Consider the following 22,894-nt stretch of genomic DNA (forward strand, 5'->3'; position numbering starts at 1 on the left):
GGGGGAGGAGGAAGAGAGCGCGTTTGATAAGGGAAAAGAAGCGCTGCCTTTTTAAATATGACTTTGCGAGGCGTCGCCATCATGGCGGCGGGAGATACTTGAGGACGACAGAAGCGAGAGTCAGCTTTGAGGGTGGGAGGGAAAGGTCACAAGTTTAAAAAAAAGAGGAGGGGGGATAAAAAGGTTATTAGTGACGTTTCAGGCAGGAGGAAATGTAGGAAAATGCAGTCTCCTTTCTGTTCTTCACCTTTCTGCGCTCGGCTCGTCCCGTTTGACAAGCAAGGCCATCCGTACGCGTTTCCAGCGGACCAAAAATAGGTCACCGTTGACAGGAAGTGAAGCCCACTCCCCTGGGTGACAGTCCTCTGCTTTAACCCGTTCGTCAGCACCACATGTTCCTCTTTGTCTCTTTCTCTTCTAATCTAATCCTAAAGGAAGACCTGATCGACTGAAACCTGTCGGAGCGACTCGAGTTCTCAAAAACCTCGAAACACAACCGCTCCAATTTCCTTAAAGTTCATACGTGAATATCGTTGCGATGATGTGAAATGAATCTGTAAGAATTGGCCGGAGAGACGTAACGCAGTTTGAATTTCATCACCACGCTGGAGCTTTTTCACAGCAAACAGTTTGAGTGTAATATGCTTTTAACAGCAATTTAGTTCCAAAGTCCTGCTGTTTGAAACCTATTCTGCAGTCAGGAAAAGGAAATTCTGAACTTGATATCAAAGCCAGGGTTGAAGTTGATATGTGATGTTGTATCATTTGCCGTAGAAACATTTCAGAGAGCAGTTATGGAATAAATCCGACAGAAATTCCCATACCTTGTCACCGACTTCCTGAACAAATTGATAATGGTATTGCTGCAGAAAGACATTGGTATTAAAGTGTCAGGCTCTGTTTTGCTCAGTGGCAAATGAATTGATAAAAAAAAGGCTAAACAGATTAATTTTCAAAGGGAATGGAAGTCATAACAAGACTGAATCTTTTAACTTAAAGTTTCAGCTGCTTATCCTGGAAAAACAATCACCCAGTTTGTGTAATGACTGACACTGAAGCCCATTATGAGGCTTTACAACATTTCTGAAATATTTAAAATATTACTGTCTGCCATAAAAGGCAGATAATCATGTAATAGTTTATTTGGATCTCTTTTAATTGGCAAACTATCTCATCAAGTTTCATTAAAATCCATCCAGTGGTTAATAAGTAATCGAAAACGAAATGCCTTTTAGATTCAACCCAATTCAAGATGGCCGCCACAACTAAATTGACTTTAGCAAACACAGAAATACAGATATTGAGCTCAAATTTGGTGGCAACAGATTGCTTTCCGTCAAGGAATTCTACTTTTTAATTAGATTTTATTTCGCTCTTCTTCTTTTATTATTCCAGAATCATCGACTAATCCGAAAAAAATGTAAAATCAAGGTGAACTCTTTCTGTTTTGTGTCATTCCATTTCTGCAAGAAATATTTTCCTTCCAATTTGCAGTTTAAATTCACTCGCTCGCTCACTTATTCCCAGTTAATCTTATTCAGGGTCGTAGTTCCAATCCCAGCAGCCAGCTGGTAAGAGGCGGAGTCAACTCTGGACAGGTCACCGGTCCGTCACAGGGACACACACACACACACACACACACACACACCCCTAAGCCCAATTCAGACCTGCCAATTAACACATACGTTTTTTTTATTATTATTTTGGATCTGGAAAAAAATGCACACAAGAAGTACGTGTAAACGCCACACAGGAAGCCGAGATTCAAACTGAAAGTGAAACCGGCAACCCCCACATCCCAGAATCACTTCACTTCAGTTCAAAAAAGGTTAAAAAACAAAAACAACTGAACTTCTATTCTGTAGTTGAAGACGTTTCGCTTCTCATCCGAGGAGTTTTCTCAGTTCAGAAATAGAGAGTGTGGAGTTGAGCTTTTAAAGCTGAGATGTGATGTAAGCTGGATTGCTTGCAAATTGTTCTCACTCTCCTAACAGTAGAGGCTCATTAGGGTCCTTGTTTGTCTGACTCACTGATGGGCCACTCTGGTCACATGAATGCAGGTGTTGATTGGAGTGAAACTGACTGGTGACATAGATGTCTATGTCAAAAGGGAGAAACCAACATTAAAGACAAACAAGGACCCTAATGAGGCTCTATTGTTAGGAGAGTGAGAACAATCTGCAAGCTATCCAGCTTACATCACATCTCAGCTTTAAAAAGCTCAACTCCACACTCTGTTTCAGAACTGAGAAAGCTCCTCGGATGAGAAGCGAAACGTCTTCAACTACAGAATAGAAGTTCAGTTGTTTTTGTTTTTTAACCCTTTTTGAATTTTTACCACGGCCTGGATGACTGAGAATCTACACCAGCACACTTCACTTCAGCTCAACGTGTAGCGCCGCTCGGCGACATTCGTCTCGGAACGCTAAACAAACTCAGTTAAAGTTGAGCTGCATTCAATCCAGCACAGATCCATTTATATCTAAATGCGATTATATACATTTCTAATTCACGCCTTCAGTGCGCCGCATCAATTAACCTGTCAACTTGGAAGTCAGGCGTTCGTGTTAGTTTCCAACGACTGTTTTCGTAAAAAAACCAAACCTATTTTCCCACAACAGCCATGAAGTAATCTGACTGGAAACAAACAGGAGATGTGGAGCAGCTGTTTCTTCAGAGCTGCAGAAATCGCAGCACCAACACCCCACGAATCCTTAAAACGCCACAAAGCGCACATCTGTACCTGTCAGCATTAGCCTTACATCAGTAATGATCTCTGCATCAGCCATGATGACACTCCAGGTGTTATTTCTTACATTATGTTTCAAATGTCTTATATTTTCAATTTCTACAAGCATGAATGTGTTAATGTGAATCAAAGGGCTTAGGCTTATATATGCATACTAATGCCTAATATTTATTTATTAGGCTGCAGCTGGATTGCTCTAATAATCTCTAATAATCCATCTACGTACAACACAAACATGCAGCCATGTTCAGGAACATGTAGCAACGGTAGAAAGTTAAAATAAAAGGTTTTCCCGGAAGTGCTAAAATAAAGACGCTCCGTTTGTTTAGTTTCGCGTCTCTCGCCGAAGTAGTCACATTTATTTTCACTGAGTGGTGCAGAGATCAGCAGTTGTCGGAGACGGTGCAGTTTCGGAGCCGTTTGTCAAGCGTGTGGGCATCTTGAAAGACCCTAAAGATGACAAAAGTGAGTCATTAAATGCTCTACATATAGCTCTTCCTCACTCCGTGCTGGGATCTATTTTCTCAGCCTCACGGAACAGTAAAACTGAACTTTACTGAACCCCCTAGGTAAAACGGTTTTTTAAAAAAAAGAAAAAAAGAAAAAAAAGAAAAGTGGAGGAGAGAAGTTTGTTCTCTTTGAAACACAAAGGCTGGTGTGTCATCCCAGCAGGGCTCCACACGATTACAGTTTTTTTCTAAAATACTTCACTCGTATAATCCCCCCCTATAGTTCTGTATTGTGTTCAAGAGCTTTAAAAAAAAAAGAGGCTTGTGTTTCTGTCCATGTATAATGAGCAAGTGTCTGTGAGTATTTACGTGTCGGCAAGAGTCTCAGTAAATCCAGTCAGAATCCATTCTGTTCAGAAAATTTATAATTGCTCCTATTCCTGGAACATGGCGCAGTCATATTTGTGAGTAAAAATAAAATAAAAACACTTCCAACTCTGAAACATCCTTCATAAAGACCATGAAGACTTTGTTTTTAGTCATTTCATGCAGCCGAGTGAAAATGTTTGCCTCTTATATCTTTTAAAAAGCAAAGAAAAAAAGTGAGGACGAGAGCGTTTTTTTATCTTTGAGTTTCGTAGCGTTTCAAAGTGCTTCTGGCTCCGGTGCCTTATCTGCAAGCGAGGTTCTTAAACGTGACCGTAATCTTTCCAACGTGGCGACACTTAAAAGAAAAACGGCTTGTTTTTCCCCCTGCTCGCGCTGTCTGTTTGGAATGAAATTGTCAAATTGGTTGAAGCTTTGAAGTCCGGCGCCGTTTTTGAAGGTTTGCCTAGATAAGCGGGCCCGGTCCTTAATGAAGTCGTTATTACAGAGTGCGAAAAGTCACGGGAGTTAAACGTTACCTGAAATTCCTTTTTGAAGTTTGTAGTTTTGGGCGGGGGGGAGGTGTCTATGTTTTATTGCAGTGGTTCCCGAACTTTTTAGCTTCCAGACCCATAAAATAGCAGTGACAAAGATGTGTGACCCCATCTTTTAGCTCAGTGGTTCCCAAAGTGTGGCGCAGTAACATTGCAAGGGGGGGTGCGGTATGGATGAATGAAAAAGCACGACTAAGCATTATGGACAAGTTTTTGACGAGGACAGGTTTTTAGTCCCATTTTCAATCCCTCTAGTATTTCGCGGGGCATTTTCCTAAAAGTTGCGATTTTTTATTTTTTTTACTAAAATCAATAAAAAAACATAACTTTTAATATATAAACCAAAAATCCTTCCTAGTTTTGTAAGATAATTACCAACAAGGAAACTGGTTTGCTGAAATCTTTGTGGGCAAATGTGAAGCATTAGCGCACATTTTGGCTTCGGTCGCTGCTCCTGCACGCTCCCGGCATTCTGATGTTAACAGGAAGTGACGTCACTTGTCTTCTTCGTTTGGGGGTATTTTGTATTCCACGCTACACAAACCCACAAAGAAGAGACTAGACCGCAGAAACGGTGGCGAATGACTTTAGAAACAATAAATATTGGGTTAAAGTTGCGATGTTTTGGGCAAAGTTGCAAAAAGTTGCGATTTTGCGGGGTTTGCTTGATTTTGCGTTAATAGTTGCGATCGCATTTTGCACAGAGGCTTTTTTTAAACGTATTGATGATAGCAAAGTTGAATACTGTTACAAATTTAAAAAAAAAAGAAATATGTTTGAAATAACACTGACAGCAAAGAATACTCTTCTACAGTATAGAACTAAAAAAAAAAACAACGATTCACTGTAAAGATGGTTTGTAGTTTTTGTTGCAACCTGAAGTGTGAAATAAACTTCAGTGGAGTTTGAAAACAAAATATGCGTTTGTCTGGTTGAACGATGTATGTGCCTAGTTGATTTATTTTTTCTGTTTTCTTTTTTTATTTTTTTTGGGTGCGGGCAGGATTTTATTGTAATTCATAGAGGGGGCCAGAAGAAAATCTTTGGGAACCACAGTTTTAGCTGATAAATATCCCAAAATCCTAACGAGCCTAATAAATAAGGGCAGGATGACAACACAAACAGTCCCAACATCCATTACGCTGTCTTTTTTATCAATTAAGCAACAATTATGGTGCAAATATATCACAAAAACAAGGTTTTTAATTGTAAGTTGATATCTGGAGATTATCTAAGGGCCCCTATTTGGTGTCGGGTGACCCACGTTGGGGCTCCCGACCCCTAACTTTGGGAATCACCGTTTTATAGACTCCACTCGCTCGTTTTTGTTTGCATGAGACGCTGGAGTGAAAACCAGAAGGCAGCGTAACCCCCCCACCCTCCTTCTGCTCTGATTTATCACCGGCTGGGACTCGGTGAACCGTGGAGATGCTGCACGAGGAACTCTCAGCCACTGAACCGTAGTAATAAGCGGGTCTTGCGCTCTTTTCTTCCCAGAATTTTGCACATGAAGTCACAACTCCGGCTTGTTTTAACTCCCCTTTTTGTCTCAAGTCTCCCTTTTTTTTATCAGAGTAAATAAAGAAGACTTAAGAAATGATAAGCAGCTAAATGAGACCTCAGATGGATTCCCCTTGTTGTGTTCTGACGCTACAGGCATTAGTCACTACGATTAGAAACATTTTAAACTAGAACAGCTTAAAATCTCATCAGTAATAGTTTTAGATGCTTCCCACCAAACAGAGCTCACAGATTTGTCTTCATAGTTCAGCGGCTCCCAAGCTAAACAAAATCAGTTTTTCCAACGGTGTTATTAATGTTGTTAACACCTCGGTGAGGGCGGCAGCCAGAATCCCACCACCCCACAGAAACGTTGGGTTATAATTGTTTCCTCCCTTGGAAAGCTCGCGCAGCCGAACGGTTTGGGGATCCCATTTTCTGGGAGGTAAATTGAATTGGCAGCTGCAGTGACACTGATTTCCTTTGGCTTTTTTTCAGCGGCGTGGTTGGGATCCAGCCCCGATCACTTATTAAACTCGTTTGAATAATTGTTTGTTGTTTTTTTTTTTTTTCCTCCTGAGCTGAATCTGCTTGATGAAGTTTACAGACGAAATGCGACCACGGTTTTTGTCGCGCACGACCGGTTTCACACACAAAGACGACCTTTCGCCGTGAAACGTTTGTGCAACTGGCGGAAAGTGTTTACTGACCACGGTTTCTCTTGGACGAGTCCGATTTTTGTCCATCTCTGACCGATTCCAGTTTGTCATCAACAAATTAACATCTACTTTTGTTTTCTCATATCTGGTTGAATTGAAGATCTAATTTCACGTTTAAGAACAAAATGTTTATTTGTACGTTAAGATCTGGACCAGTTAATGAACTAAAACTAAAATTGAATAATTATACGTATCTCCATTATAAAATAGATAATAGCTTCTCAACTATTTTTCTGTCTGCACTCCTTGACTACACAAGACAAAAGTTAATTTCTGCGAGACTTAAATTAACACAAACGACCACAACGTCCAACGTATTTGTGAGAAACTGCTCGATAATCATAAACTATAAAAACTTTGTTTGCATTTGTTCCTTGTGCACATCAGGAAAGACGCTGTAAGTAAATATTTTGGGTTATGGGGGGAATCTTTTGGGCTCTTAAGATTCAGTCTCGATTCAGAGGGCTTTGATTAGATTATAAAATAATTATCAGTGACTTTGGATCATCTTAAAGCTTAAATGAGTGGCTTTCCTTTTCCATGAATGAACACTGATTTGTATATTTCTGTCTAAAAAAAAGGGGACAATAACATATGTAAAAAAAAACAACTAATTAATCACAGGCTGCTGGCTGACTCTTAGCATAGATGCTAACTTAACATTGAAAACGCCATAGAAAAGCTAACGTGGTTAGCATCTTGTTTTAATTTTTACACAAATCAAACATTTCAAAGTCATGACTAAAGACAGCCATATTATGGTAATGTCAGGTGTTACTTACAACACAGAAAAGATGAAAAAGGTGTGAAAACGTGCAGTTTTACTGAGTAATATTCAAACTACAGGAAGCTACGGCAACTCTACTGGGACAAACGGTAGCAGCAACTACTCTGCTGACTCTATTAAAGCTTCAGCACAGGTTAGAGTTAACTAAACCGATTTTTGACTTGAAAGCTGATTCAGTGTCTTCCGTGTCTGCATTGCATCTAAAAAATAAAATAAAATAAAATAAAATCCTCTGCCTAGTGTAGGTGGCAGCTGGTAAGTTAGAATAAATTTTTTTTTAAAAAGTAAGAGACTTTATTGATCCCCAAAGGGAAATGGGTTTGTCACAGCAGCAGGCCAATAAGACAGAAAAGGTTGCCACTTTCAAAATGCCGTTTTTGAAAACTTGAAACCCGCAGCCGGTTAGCGAGCGGTTTAACAGCAACAGATGTACCTCCTGTAGAAGATATTTCAAACGGCTAACTCTGCATCGTGCTACTGCCTGGGTGAGTTATCTCATTAGCTGTGGTGTTTACAGAGACCTTAACGAGGAGGAAGCGGGGTGTTTATTGCTGCTTGGCTTTAGAAAAATTAGCATTTTTGATTGTCTGATATCGCAGTCGCTGCTTCAGATCACTGGTGTGATACTGAAACTGGTCCAAGCCTAATTTAAACGTCTTTCTGTGAGCAGCAGCAGCAGTTTCCCCTCCGTTCGCCTACAGATGGATGCAGACGAGCAGCTGAGATCACAGGGACAGCTGAGAAAATGGCAGACATAAGTGTTGAAAACAGCTTTGTCACACTGCCGTACCCTGAATTCCTGAATTCTTTTACTTCTTTCTTTATTTATTTTCCGTCTTCTCGCGGAGAGGAATAATTTTTCATTGGTTGATAGCCGTCACATTTCAACCGGCGCGGCAACTCAATACCCGGCCTGTTCTGTTTATTCCTCACTCCAGATGGCATTAGCATGGTTGTATCTGATTAAACTGCAGAGTGGTTTAAGATGGAAGCCAATAAGAGCTTGTAATTAATAGCTGACAGTCTTCGTTACTGCCACATGCTCATCTCTTAATGAAGATGCCATATTTGGTGAAATGTGATAGGGGACCTAATCTGGAATTTGCATCTTGTTTCTGCATGCAGGCCTTAGTTTTTCAGTTTTAACCTTTTATTTTAGTGACTATAAAGCAAAAAAGAAGTTGGGCTGATGAAATAAAAGAGATGTAGAACTAATATTTGGTGGTTTCTGTCATTTTTGGTGCCTTCTTTGTAGTTTTGGCACTGGACTGTCGAAGCTGAAGCAGAAAAGGGTTCAGATGCATTGATTTTTAAGTTCAGTTATTACCTCTGAATCTTTCTTTTTTTAAGCTTGAAAAAGTCTCTCCAGAGTGCAAACGGTATTAATTTGTAACGTAAGACTATATGTTGGTGCAAAGTTGGTGCAAAGCTTTTCAAAATTGCCGTCAATTTCTCCTCACGCCATTTTTTTTTTTCTAGTGCTTTCACTCAGTCGTACATTACTGTGAAATTTGCAGGTTGTTACAGCTGAACGTTTCGCCGCTTCAGGTTTCAAGTGGTTTTTGCTCGCCGGGGTTCGTCGACTGTTGGGGGGGATATAAAACTACTGATTAGCATGATTGGTGGGCCGCCGCTCAAAACCAGGACCGCCGGAAGAGTAAATTATTCTCGCTATTTGAAAACAACTTTAAAATTTTACAGCGCCTCAGGCAAACATGTTGCAGTTAGGATTTTGTAGGTAAATAACCAGGTGATTTAAAAAGAAAAACTGTGATATTGGATAACTTTTGGTGTATTTTGACCTGGTTTCATTGGCTTGATAGTCAAGAAATCCTCCCATATACTCCAAACTGAGAGCACAAAGACTTAAAAACTGCTTGGCTCAACTTCACACAGTACATACTACTTTTTTCCACGTTTTGGAGCCATTTTGCCGGTTTATCGTTCAGCTCCAACTTGCAGGAAGACGTTCCCTGCATCCTGGGCGTAATGTTGTGCAGGAACGTCATAAAACAAGTTTATTTTCCATCATTGACACACATTACGGAGGATTGATTAGAGAACAATTAGGACCTCTGGAGTCAGTCGTGCGTTCAGCATCCGTTTCAAATTGTGATTGATTTGGAAATTAATGTTGCCTAAATTAAAGAGTTTTGTTTGTTTTTGTTCTAAAATTTCAGCATTAATCACCTGCAATGCAAACAGTCTGGTGTGCAGATTTCAAGCACCAATAGATGAACAGTGATGATCATGTAATTACCTCTGTGTTTATTTGTCTGTTAGCGAAACGTCTCATGAACCAGTGAACAGATTTTAATAAAACCGTAAAGTAATCCCTGCTCGTACACATACAACAATTTAAAATTATTCAAGATGGCCGCTACAGCTAATCCACCTTGAGCTGCAGTTTGGGCTGGTAGTAGCTGAGAGTTATTCCCAACGCAAACTCTGAGCTCTAACAGATCATATAAGATCTTAGCTGAAATCTTTGGCGTGCAAGGCGGCGGGCGATATGCATTCCTTCAAGGAAAACTATTTATTTTTAGACGAGACTTTACCTGAAACACTATGTCAGTTAGAAAGAATTCATTTTAATCACACAAACTTTACTTTAATAAATATTTTTTCTATAGTTAACCTTTTTCTCTGCATGTCTTAAATCAGGGGTGTCAAACCCAGCGACGCAAGGGGGCCAAAATTAAAGATTTGGTCCTAGCCAAGGGCCAATCACGATCAATATTTATTAAAAATGACATAAATTAACCTTAGTTTTAGATGTATTATGTCAAATCATTCATATAGAAATATCAATGACCTTTTCCCAGTTACAGATTATACAGAATTTAGAGCAAACAGACTTTAATGAACACAGACAAACAGATCAAACTTCAAAAAGCTCATCATTAGCTGTTATTTCTTACGCCTCACTCAGCTTTTAAATTAATTTTTTAACATTAAAACAGATTTTTTTTAAAAGCCATCAACAAAAACCTGATCATACAGAAATTAAAACTATATATTGTTGGCTTCTAAGTCACTGTCAAGAGAAAACTTCACTAATTAGGCTCAGTTTTTTTAAGCAAAATAAGAATCAGAGACTCTATCTGAACCAGACTGGAGGGCCGGATGAAATGTTGCAGAGGGCCGGATCTGGCCCGCGGGCCTTGAGTTTGACACGTGTGTCTTAGATTATAACAAGTATTTACCTATTTTCTTTTACACTTAAAGCTTATTTGTTTTATCTCTAAAAACTCAAAGACCTAGCTGTATCTCATTTCCTGTTTTTTTTTTTTTGTTTTTGTTTTTTTTCATTACTCCTCATTCCTTCACGACAGCTTTCTCTGCAGCCTCGCCATATTTCCAGTGGGTGATTGTGTGTCTTCCTGCGTGCACCTGTAAATGTTTACATAGCCGAGGCAAAAAAAAAAAATCAACAAGAAAATAAACGACAAACACAAGACAGCGAGGGGAACACACAAACACCCCGCCTATGAATATCATTCCCGTGCCGAAAACCCCGCGGCGCCAATTATACGGACCCTGATTGGCTGACGCGACAGGATGCAGTTTGGCGGAGCGGCACGTATGTTTGCGTGCGCGCGCGGCTTGATGATTCAGCGGGTGTTCCCGGCATTCTGAGGAGGGAAATCCTGAGCGCGAGAACAATTACCCAATCAGCGCTCTGCATCCGGCACAGTGGGACGGCGCCAAACAAGCCAGGCCTCTGAATCACGGTGATGGATGTATTGATTAGCCAACGCGACGCTTGTTCGCAAATAGCTTATCGTTAATGTGTTTTGTCGCTTATCTTGTTTGTTTTCAGTAGTCTTCTCTGTAGCGTGGTGCCTTCGCCCCTCTGTGAGACAAAGGGATGCAGAGAGACGACAGAACATCGGCGATAAGACTTCGGGAGTAACACGAGCGTCCTTTGAGAGAACGGATGCCTGTGGTGTTGCATCGAGAGCCTTCTGAATGATTCCTTGGCTGAGGCTTGTTTGTATCTCGCGTGTTTGATCAGAAGCCTCTCTCAGCCGTAATGAATCACAACTTGCTCTGTAGCTTAACACAAAGAGCTGTTTTTTCCCCCCCGCTTGATGTGTGACATTAATAGAAACAAAACAATGCAGCAGTGCAACGATCCTGCAGGGATCTCCCTCGAGTTCGTTGATTTCTGCATGTCATATGCAAATGCTCGGCTACGCTGATCCAGGCGGAAACACTGAGGCTCCAACTACAAGCTGCTTTCTTCTGACAGTCATCTCCCACGCCGGATTCTGCACCGTGATTCACTTGAACATCTCCAGCCCACTACATCTGTTGACAATATTTAGAATGCAGACGAACGTCGTACGGATCGGAGCGTACGCACGGCTTTGAAAGCTCCCAATATCTATTTTTTTTACCTCCTTTATTCCTTTTAAGCCAGGGGTGTCAAACTCCAGGCCTCGAGGGCCGCTGTCCTGGAGGTTTTAGGTTTTTCTGCTCCAACACACCTGATTCAAATTGTTTAATCACCTCCTCACCAAATCATCGAGTTCTCCAGGAGCACGGCAACAAGTCGTCCATTTAAACCAGGTGTTTTAAAGCAAGAACACGTCTAAAACATGCAGGAGAGTGGCCCCAGAGGAAATGGAGTTTGACACATGTGCTTTAAGCAGTAAATCAAAGGCCTAGCATCCTTTGAAAAAATGCATATCACCCGCCACCTTTCAGGGTTTTAAAGCTGCTCCATTCTTCGCTAAAAGCGAGAAAATTCTCCCTCAGATTTTCCTGGAAGCCCTGGTTTTGCAGCTTGTTCTCGACACATTGTCTTCGCCAAGCTTTATTCTCGTTGGTGTCCGAGAACTGTTCCGTGATTGGTCAGAAATCTGACATTGATTTAAAGCAGAAACGTTTACAATCCCGTGGAAGTTTGTACAACGGATTGTATTGAGGAGCAGCTTGCAGAGGCAGTGACGAAGTATGAAAATCTATATAATGTGTCTTTAAAGACGTGGAAATGGCTAATTCATGGAAAAAGGAAGCCCAAACGTTGTGCACAGAGGGCAGGTATTGTCCAAAAAAATGGCGTTGCCTTTGCAACAAACTCACAAAGGCTGAACAAGTTCAGACAAGAGCGTGGTGACGCCGGCAGGAGGCAATCAGTGCTCCTGTGAGGACTCTCCAGACTCACAAAGTATGAAATATCCTGGTCAAAACTAACTTTGTCCTTCCTCTTCACGGCTCGAGAAACGAAGTACGTAACAAGCTTAAGCCTAAGATTATCTTGGGTTGAAAAAGGGTTGTTTTATTCCAACTTTGCAAATATTTACACAATGTTCGGACTCATACAATGTCGTGATATGTCACGATCAGAGTACGGGTTGTGGATGATTCTCAGCTACTACCGCACCAGATTTTAGCTCAATGTCTGTAAAACTGACTGAATTATTGGTATTTTTGTGTTGAATAATGTTGATTATTGTTGGCGTCCATCTTGAATTGGGTTGACCCCAAAAGTTAAGCAGTTGTAGACGTACATCTAATGATTACCTACTAAAAATCGAGTGGTTTTAGATACTTTGTTGTGCGATTTGTGACAGTATGTTGATGTAGGACCCTATCTGTCTTGCTGTGGCCTAATACTAAAACTTTAAATACATTTAATCACCAAGAACGACTAATATATCGAATTTACTGGGACGGTTTTCACTCCCCTCTTGTTTTGCAGACCAAACAATCAATGCAGAAGTTTTATTTTAAGTTATTACATCTTATGTTTGAAACCAGCTGGAAGAAAACTTCTGAAGGGATTGAACACATCAAAGTTTTTGTGCGTGCGGAAATCCTTCCCTTCCCATCTCGAGAGGGATTTTTACACAGGCAGGATTAGGACGTTAGCCAGATAAGTTTTTAAAGTATTTTTAGAAATAAACGGGAGCAATTCTCAAGCTTTTTTTTTTTTTTTTTAAAGACGTACTATTTCCTAAATGTTATCAGATATGTTGCAACGATTTAAATGAGTGTTACTAAGAGCACGTGGCGACTTTCTCATCTTAATTTGTCTAAAGTGGCTGACGAGGTCATTTTGAGGCTTTTCCTGAACATTCTTCTTCCTGCTGTGTTTCATCCCTTACTTCCCACTTCTTTTTCCATTTTCACATTTCTCTCCTTCCTCCTTAAAATAAAATAGTTTAAAAAATAAAAAAAGAAGCAATCCGTCTGTCTCCAGTGGTTGCCGTGGTTACAGTTTGTTCTGCTCATCAGGCGCCCGCTGCGCTTAAACAGTCTGTCAACAGTTTAATTACTCATCCTTTCATTCGTCTTTCTCCTTAACTTCTGCACCACATGTTGGCTTCTTGCTTCTACCTCTTCTACCTCTTGCGTGTGTGTGTGTTTATCATTTCATACTTTTCTTCTTTTATCCATTTTCTCTGTAACGTTACCCCTGTTTTTACTTCCTTTATGTCTGACCAACAGTCTAGTTGATTGAGCATTGATTTCTTTAAATTACCCCTCTACTTTTGTATTCTCGTCTTCTTCTTTATTTCCTTCACAAGGTGTCTCTTTCCTCTGTATCTCTGTCCATCCTGGCTTTGGGCTTCATTCTTTAATCGCCTTACTATTCCTCAACAGCTCAGCTTTTCACATCAGCCTCGTCCACCATTTGTCATTCGTTCGTCCATCTATCAAGCTCCACTCTCCCAACAGAGACCACTTCCCCCCCCCACCACCTCACATTTCATGGTTTCAAATCCTCCATTTCCCTCCTTGATTGAAGGCTGGTTAAATCACGAAGGTGTCTGACATTCCACATCTACCGTCCATCATCCTTGACATCTAATCACGCGTCTGCCGTCGTCTGTTTCGCGTAATTATCTCGAATGTCTGCAGCCTTCACATTCGGCTACTGTTTTGTGATCTCTTAATCAGACTTTCCCCTCCTATATGTTCCATTTTTGAGTCTTAAATTCAACATTAATTAGGCTTTCGCTCTCTGATGTGCACCGAGGCGTTGTGAGTTGCGTTCAAAGACGGCCGAAGCTGCAAGTAAAGAGCATGTGGTCGTGCATCTGTGAGGAAGGAGCTTTAGGTTTTCAATCTGCAGCCTTTTTTTTTTTTATATAAATCTGGCTTGTATACATACGATTCAACCCTTTTTATTTTACTGCACAAGCCAGCAGTATTGGATCAGTTTGAGGTTTTACCCTACTCTGAATAAAATGGTTAGCAATTAGTAAAGCGGGTCTAAAATTAAATTACCATTAAGACCAAATTTGATTACTAATGAAAATGCTGGATAAGCTTTAAATTGTCCAACAGGAGTAGCGCTTCTCAGCCTACAGAGGAAGCCAAAGTCTGCCGAGTGGGTTTTTATTGTAGATTTTATAAATGTGTCGATGGAAGGCGTCATAAAATGGTTATCTGTCCGCACAACCTGCAGGAAGCAAGTCTGTGCAGTGAGGGAGCACAAATCTAACAAGTCGTCTGCGTTCGCTCACGATGTCGCAGCTAATGCAAAGACAGTAAAACCTTTATCCTGACGTGGTGCGATAATTGTCTTTGTTCGACTTATTTGTTCCTCGCATAGCTTCGGCTTTCTATATCGAAGCCAAACGTTATGAGCGGACATATACTTTACTGAACCACTAAATTAACAAGCCTGTTTCACTTTGACCAGTCTGCCGTGCCGTCCTTATTGTCTTGACAGCTCAAAAAAACACCAGAGAAATCGAGGCAACTTTCACGGAACAAAAGCATTTTGCTGAACTCGTAATCCTCTCATAACTTTAAAAGACCATTAAAATAAGTTACAGCGTCCTCGCCGCTCATAAAAACACAACTGTCTCAATGCTGTGAACATTGTATTTTGTGCTAAAGCCATTAGCCAGATACATATTTTATGTACTTTTATTGTACTGAATGTACAGCAGGTGTTATACTCATAGAGGTTTCCCAGCAGTAAAAAAAAGATGCCAACCTCTGCACAACTTCCTCCGTGGAACGAGCTTTCAGTCGCTTTCTTTAATGCATTTACGGACATTTTGCAAGCACAGCATTTATTCGGTTCCTCCAATGCAGATGACCGTGTCAGTTGGTGAGGGAGTGAACATGTGAAGTGAAAACATTATTACCGCTGCTACAAAATAATAATGATAATGCAATCAGTGACTTGGTAAAATCGCTCATGATTTCTGCAGTAGAGAAATGCTCTGTTAGTTTGGAAGTGTACTTTTCGCACATTTTTGCAAAATGCAAAAAGAATAATAATCTCAGTAAACTTGCACACAATAATCATGATGCAGAACTTTCACGTTCTGCACCAGAAGAAAGCGGTAACGCTTTTGTTCCAGTTTGTTGTTGCACCATTTGCACATTTTCCGAGTGCTGTGGTGATACTGATAATTATAAATGAACTTTATTCACATTTGACAACTCAAAGAGCATTTACTCTACTCTACAAGTCACGTTCATCCATTCACACACACGAGCAACCAGGGGTTTACCGTCTTCCCCAAAGACACTTCAGCATGCGGCGGGGGAAGCCAGGGTCAAACCACCGGCTCTTTGATTGGCAGATAAACGCTCTTCCTCCTCCAGCCACCTCCAATAATTATGATCACGACACAAACATTGTAAATACTTCCATCCTCCATGTTTAGTCCTGGTTAGGCATGACTACAGCGTCAGATGTGTGGCGTTTTCACATTTTTTGCTCTTGCGTACTCATCGGGATGATCTGGTGACCTTTGAAGGGACGTTCTGTCAAACATATTTATCTATAGTTACCACCTTACCAGCCGTGACATCAATCAGAGCACAGAATATGAAGAAAGGGGCGAAATCTTTCCAACAGGCTAGGCTAACGGCCAGCCAAACTGGGGGCCCATTGTTTTACTTTTTAGGTTGATAAAAACAACTCTTTCTGAAAAACGTTACATTAGCTACAAACCCTGTTTCACCCAGCTGAGCGACGTCCGCGTTAGTTTGCGAACGCCGGCCTCTTGATGCTGCCGAATGCATCAGTCCGTCTGGGAGCGGAGTAAACTTCTGGACTGACTGAAAATGTCCAGATGTGTAGTAACACTGCTGTTGCTCTGATGAGAAAACTAATGCAAAAGTGTAGGGATTTAGCATTAGCTAATGTAGCATTCTTTCATGCAGGTATGTCATTATTTGAGAAAATACTGTATAAAACGGGGCCTCGTTTGGCTAGCCTTTAGCCTTTAGCACAGTCTGGAGCAGGGGTCTCCAATCCTGGTCCTCGAGGGCCTCTATCCTGCATGTTTTCCTTGTTTCCTTTGCTCCAACACCTGATTCAGAGGTTAAATCACCTCTTCATGTTCTGCAGAAGCCTGTTAATCACCCACTGATTCAGATCAGGTGTGTTGGAGCAGAGAAACAAGGAAAACATGCAGGATAGTGGCCCTCAAGGACCAGGATTGGACACCCCTGGTCTGGAGGAAGACTTCTTTCCTTTTAGTCCATATTCTGTGGTCTGTGTCCAACGTCAGAACTGATGACAACTAACTATAAGTGTTTGAGAAAGCATCACTGTCCCTTTAAATCAGGGCTACCTACTATTCCAGGGGTGGGCATTCCTGGTCCTGGAGGGCCACCATCCTCCATGTTTTCCTTGTTTCTCTGCTCCAACACACCTGATTTGAATCAATGGGTGATTAACAGGCTTCTGCAGAGCATGAAGAGGTAATTTAACCTCTGAATCAAGTGTGTTGGAGCAGAGGAACAAGGAAAACCTGCAGGATGGTGGCCCTCGAGGACCAGGATTGGACACCCCTGGTCTGGAGGAAGACTTCTTCCCTTTTATTCCATATTCTGTGCTCTGTGTCCAATGTCAGGACTGATGAAAAGTGTTTGAGAAAGCGTCACTGTCCCTTTAAATCAGGGCTACTTACTTTTCTGTCCACTTCAAAACTCAATCAATGCTAGCTGGTTCTGTTTCTTCATTTCTCACCTTCCATACCCCTAAACTAACAGATGTTTAGTTTTCTTCCCCCTCCTTCAGCGTCGTCTATTCACATGCCTTCCACTTTTTTTTCCTCCATGCTTCCATTCACTCACCAGTCTGCTCACTTTGGCAGCACTCCTGCTCCGAACAGTGGGCATCCCATCTGTTCATCTCCCTCTACTGTAGCCCGAGAATGACAGACACCCTCAGTAACAATGAGCCACACAGTGCATTTGTGAGATAATTGAGAAAATGTTCTTTTAATACCCCCCCCTTTTTTTTTTTTGTATGTGTGTTTCATTGTTTGAACCAGATGACACTTACCTGCTCTGTATTCTTGGTGCTCTCATTAGCAAAGGAGCAAAGCCAATTATAGAATTATGATTTGGTTAATGGAAATCAAAAGGCCTCTTTGTTGCACTTCAAAAGATTCCTGTTATCACCTCTTCGGAGTTGGTGCCGCTCCAGTTCAAAGGGAGAATCAAAACTGCCTTAAACGATCAACTGAGCAAACGACGAGCCTCGTATTGGTTATTCATGAAACGCTTTCGTGTGCGGTTTTCTGTTTTTGAAGCCGAATCCTTTGTTTGCTGGATAATTATACTTTATTTTTTTTATTTTTTTACACAGAACTCAACATTTTTCTTTAAGTTCTTAATTGGCACATCTATTAGAAGAAGAAGCCCCATGGCACACTGAATCCCTCTTGTAGCTTTATCTCTAAATAGCTTCTTTCTGTTATCTTTAACAGACTTTTTGAGGTCATGTTAGACTAATTGTAGCCAGTGGTATGACAGAAAAAAAAAAAAGCAACATACTGATCGCCATCTGTCACTTTTAATTATTTGTTCCTTATTTAACTTTCTATTTTTGGTGCCTCCCATGTTAAATAAGCACCGGTTTGTTGTGAAAGCCTTTCCAAAGTCCTGTTTATACCAAAAGGAATCAGATGTTCCTGCTTTTCAAGCTCCATTGTCTCTTTTCCACGAAACCACCCGGAGCTCGTCTCGCTCTCCATTTCATCCCTCTCTTGACATTAGCCCTTCATCATCCAGCTCCTCTTCTCCTAATCTTCTCCCTTTACCCCTTAATTTCTATCTTTCTCATCACGCGACGGAGCGCCATTCACCCGATTCTCACTCTTCCTCTGCGATCCTTTCATCCCGGCCCCCGCCTTAGCCTTCAGTCCCCATCACTGTCTCGTGTCCCCCCTCCCCTCCTCTCCCTCCCTATCCATTTCTTTCTCATCGCCCTCTTATCCTCCTCTATCCAGTCGGTCTGATCTCATGTGTCAGTGTGCCAAATCTGTTTGTGTGCACACTCATACGCAGCTTACGTAAAGAGCCTCAAACGAAGGGAGCTGTTCTCTGTTGCCGCCGCCGCATCCTCACACACACACCACGCCAGGTGAGATTACATAAAAGCTGGGTGATGAAAGCCAAGCTGAGACACACCTATTGAGTAATCTGATCCCGGACAGCTGGCTGACACAGAAAGAGACGGAGGCCATCTCAGTATGTGGAGGGAAAGAGGTGTGTGAGGTTCAGAACGGGCCTGATGAAAGCTCTGTCGTCTGAGCCACGTGGGAGATTGGACTCCGAGTGTTTCTCGCCCTCTGCGTTGGACGCTTTTTGCTCCAAATGCACATCTGCTCATTATTCACAGGCCCCCGAGTGTGTTTGTGTGAGAGACGGAGCGCCGAGTTCCCAGTTCAGTGATTGTTTGAGCCCGCCGCAGTGATGAACTCAGTGATTCAGCACAAGAGAGAGCTAACCATGCACACACACACTCACACACACACAGAGTCGACTCTGCTGGACCGTCATATGCTACACATCTGAAAGTCCACGAGCATTACCTTTACCGTCTGTGCGCCTCTATAATCCGAATCAGCTCCACATGTTATCCAGGTTTAGGTCACTGCGTGTGTAGGTAGACGTGTGTGTGTGTGTGTGTGTGTTAGGCACAGATCAGGTGTTTCTGCGTATGACAGGGGGAAGGTGGGCGGGGTTGCGTCCTCCGTGCTGAAACCTGTCCCACTCCCGTCCACGGTTCACACACTCCTACGCACATCAAAAAACAACAAAAAAAAAAGGGGGAGGGGGGATGTAGGTCAGTGTCAGACAACCGGAGAGACGAAGAAATTCCAATCCCACAATATCCTCTTAGACTTTTTATAGATGAAGAAAAAACCTGAAAAATCCTAAATCGCCCTCTTGATTCCTGCTCGGTATTCCAACATCCGAAGAAAGAAAAACAATCCAAGAATCCAGTGTGTTTAAAATCCGATTTGTGGCGTCTTGATATGATTTCCTCATGACCGTGTTGGACTTATCGCTCAGACGTTTGACCCGAGGCTCTTCTCTCCCGGATGTTTCTCCTCATTTTTTATTTTTTTTATCTGAGCTCCTCTCATTCATTTCCTTCCCTTCTTTTTTTTTTTTTTTTTTTTTTTTTTTTCTCCTCTACTTTTCAGAGTGTTTTTGCAGCCATCTCGGTGTGTTTGTTCTCCCGCTCGGAATTAGCTCTTTGATGACCTTGGACTGCAGCAAACGGGAGGTTTTTGTTGGTGAGCTGGAAACAAACGATTGCTGGAGGGGGGGCAACCTAAAACAAGAGACACGCGTTATAAAAAAGGGGTACATGTGATCTATTAAAGGCTGTGTGCTTTCACATAAATCACCCAGCTGGCCCGCTCGCTCATCCTCCTCTTCCTCATCCTCCCCTCCTCTCTCAACTCCACCTTGCCACCCTTAATTTTGATCTCCCGCCTCTCCTCGCTCCCTCTCACCTGTCTGTCAAAAAAGAATCAATAGCTGTGAGACCCTCTTAACGCTTCTCAGCGGGCTACATTGGCTTATTGCTGCACAAATGCACTCACCACCCCCCACACACACACACACACACACACACACACACGCAGCAAATGATCGTGCAACACTTTCACACACCTCCACAGTCGCCGCCGCCACCACATCCAGTAAGTGGTCGTGCAGCGATACTGCACGCACACACACACAGAGGCTCTGCATCTCTCTTTTAAACACACACACACACACACACATCTTAATGAAACAAGTGAGCTATTGATCCGACAGCTCAGAAGTCCACCCCGACCGCTCTGTGGCCTGTCAGTCAAGCCCCCCAAAACAGACACCTTTTTAAAAAAAAAGACAAAAAAGCTAACATTTCCGTGGTTTTGCTTCAAAGCACTGACTCTTGTGTCTCTTTAGGAGTGTTTTCTTATACCTCCTCACATCAGCTGCCAGATATACATCCTCTCTGCCCGAAACTGGGGGAAAAAAAATCTGCTGTTCTCCGTTTGTTTGTCTCTCCTCCTCCTCCTCTGCTCACTTTCCTACTTCCAATTTTGGCTATTAAAGTCTGCTCGTCATCCCTCTTCGACATGCTTTCCTTCACACACACACACACACACACACACCCTTGTGCCATGATGAAAAGGTGGAATTACTAACCTTGTTTTCCGGATCATTCCACCGCGACTCGTGGAGCAGTCACATCCCTCCGTCTCCGCGGCTCTCGCTCCGTCTCAGCTCGAGAAAAAAAAAACCCACCCATCTCTCCCCCTCTTTTTTCCTGCCTCTATCTCTCGGTCTGTCCCCCCGCCACCCCACCTCCACCCTCCTCTCCGCTCTCCCGTCGCCCGGCGTCGACAGCTGCAGCACTCTGTCTGCCTCCACCGACGCTCCTCCGTCAGGCTGATTGAATTTTAAGTCATGTTAATCCCACAGAACAGGTACCGAAACGAAAGGAGGAGAGGGAGAAAAGCTGAAAAAAAAAACCAACCTCCGCTTCCCTTCAGGGTTTTTCTTATTTGGAGTTGTCCCACCTCCGGGTCACTTTTTCCCTCTTCATTTATCGATTGCCCTCGTGTCTTTTCTTTCTTCTTCTCCCTCGTTCCCGCCGATTGTCCTAATCCTCATCTGGCGGAGAGGGCTGCGATTTCCCCTGCGGGGAGCTGAAGACGGCATTGTGATCCCCTCTCTGCGGCGTCGAGCCGAAAGAGTACACAAGAGGGGAGAGGCATGAATGCGAGGAGCAGCAGAAACGCTGGGATGAGGCGGTGGGGTGGGGTGGGCGGTGAGGTGGAGGATCGGGGAAAGCCAAAGGCGAGGAAACGAAGTGAAGGGTAACGACGTTTTCCCCCGATGGAAAAGAACTAATGACTGACTAATGACACTACAAACAGATTTTACTGTAACTACATCCAAAATAACGAAACGTTCTGACTCATTTTCCTGCAAACTAAAAGCCGAGCCTTCTTTGAGGAAATGCATATCACCCGCCGCCTTTAATGCCAGAGTTTTAACCTAAGATCGTCTTATAATGACAAGGAGCGCTCATTATTATTATTTTGTTATTTTAATCTTCAATATTGCATAATGTGTTGGTTCTCAAAGGACAACCAGATCAGACTTTAACTCAGTATTTGTAATCTTGTGTTTGCGATGATTTGGGTTGGCTCCAAAAGTTAATTAGTTCTCCAAAGATTGACTCGAACAGTTGCTGTCAAAGTTTAAAGCATGGGGTGTTTGTTCAGGATGAATCCCAGCATCTACCAAACCAAAATTTAGAAAAAATACCTGTAAAACTGACTTGATTATAGCTATTTTTGCATTTTTGAAGGACCGCTGCCCGTGGCGAGCATCTCGAATTGGGTTGTAGATGTAACGTACGTTTAATGATTATTTCCAAGAGTTTCACATGAGGCATTTTGCTAACCAACAGACAAACACGTGAGGACACGGGCAACGACACGATCCCTTACCTTCCATGGCGGCAGGCGATAATACAGATCTATATTCGCTGGTTTTAGTCATTTCACAGGATTTATAAATAAAACATTAAACTCAACATGCATCAAATCATAGTTTTAGTCACGTTTATTGAATTGGAAGTCCATATTGTCTACAGAGAGAAACCTAAATGAACCCTTTTTGTGTAAATTTTAATAAAATTTCTGTTTCATAAAGAAAAGTAAATCTCAGATTTGCACTTTTCGCCCCGTTTCTCTCATAATTGCTTTCAAAACCTTTGGTAACCGTGGTCAGGGTTATTATTCACCAGAGTTGCACATTTAAAGCAATCTTGGAAAGAAAAAAAAAAAAGCTACAAAAATTGTAAAATGTCTTGGAGCTGGTTTGTTGTGAATAATCATGTCACCCACGGGGGCAGTGTTGGCTCCGGCGCTTGTGATTGTAAGTCAGCAGAAGTAGTGATTCTGAGCAGAAACGAACCTTGGAGGAGAAAAAATAATCTGCAGTGGATATTCTTAAAAAGGTAATAGAGAGCAGTCTTTAATAATTGCTTTCACGTTGGCAGGGGGGGGGATATTTGGGATATTTGGGAAATAAAATCTCTACAGAAGCGGAACACAAAGCGTCCCCCTCTCTGGGCTCAGGATGGAAACAGATGGCCAAATGCAATTTAAAAATAAGTTCCTTCCTGGTTAAAATACGTCAGCTCTACTTTGAAACAAGAGGCAAAAACTACCTTTTAATGCACACGTGTCAAACTCAAGGCCCGCGGGCCAGATCCGGCCCTCTGTAACATTTCATCCGGCCCTCCAGTCTGGGACAGATCGAGTCTCTGATTCTTATTTTGCTTAAAAAAACTGAAGTTTTCTCTTGACAGTGACTTAGAAGCCAACAATACAGGTGCTGGTCATAAAATTAGAATATCATGAAAAAGTAGATTGATTTCAGTAATTCCATTTAAAAAGTGAAACTTGTATATTATATTCATACATTACATACAAACTCATATATTTCAAATGTTTATTTCGTTTAATTTTGATGAT

General features: G+C 42.0%; 2 protein-coding genes across 5 annotated transcripts in view; one reads left to right on the forward strand and one right to left on the reverse strand.

The window, feature by feature from the left end:
- Positions 1 to 20,685, reverse strand: part of LOC108234853 (leucine-rich repeat and fibronectin type-III domain-containing protein 4) — a 48,570-nt gene extending 27,885 nt beyond the window's left edge. The window contains exons 1-3 of one of the 3 annotated variants that reach the window (XM_017414398.2): positions 20,550 to 20,626; positions 19,757 to 19,868; positions 18,932 to 19,680 (exon numbers count right to left, since the gene is read on the reverse strand). The gene's annotated coding sequence lies outside the window, so the exon portion shown is untranslated. Of the gene's footprint in view, positions 1 to 18,931; positions 19,681 to 19,756; positions 19,869 to 20,549 lie in introns of all 3 variants that reach the window. The other 2 variants (XM_017414399.3, XM_017414396.3) reach the window with 2 other exon arrangements.
- Positions 1 to 22,894, forward strand: part of pcxb (pyruvate carboxylase b) — a 393,092-nt gene that overhangs the window by 250,280 nt on the left and 119,918 nt on the right. The gene's annotated exons all lie outside the window — the stretch shown is intronic.

This window comes from Kryptolebias marmoratus, linkage group LG7 (assembly GCF_001649575.2).
Source record: "Kryptolebias marmoratus isolate JLee-2015 linkage group LG7, ASM164957v2, whole genome shotgun sequence".
NCBI classification, from domain to species: Eukaryota; Metazoa; Chordata; class Actinopteri; order Cyprinodontiformes; family Rivulidae; genus Kryptolebias; species Kryptolebias marmoratus.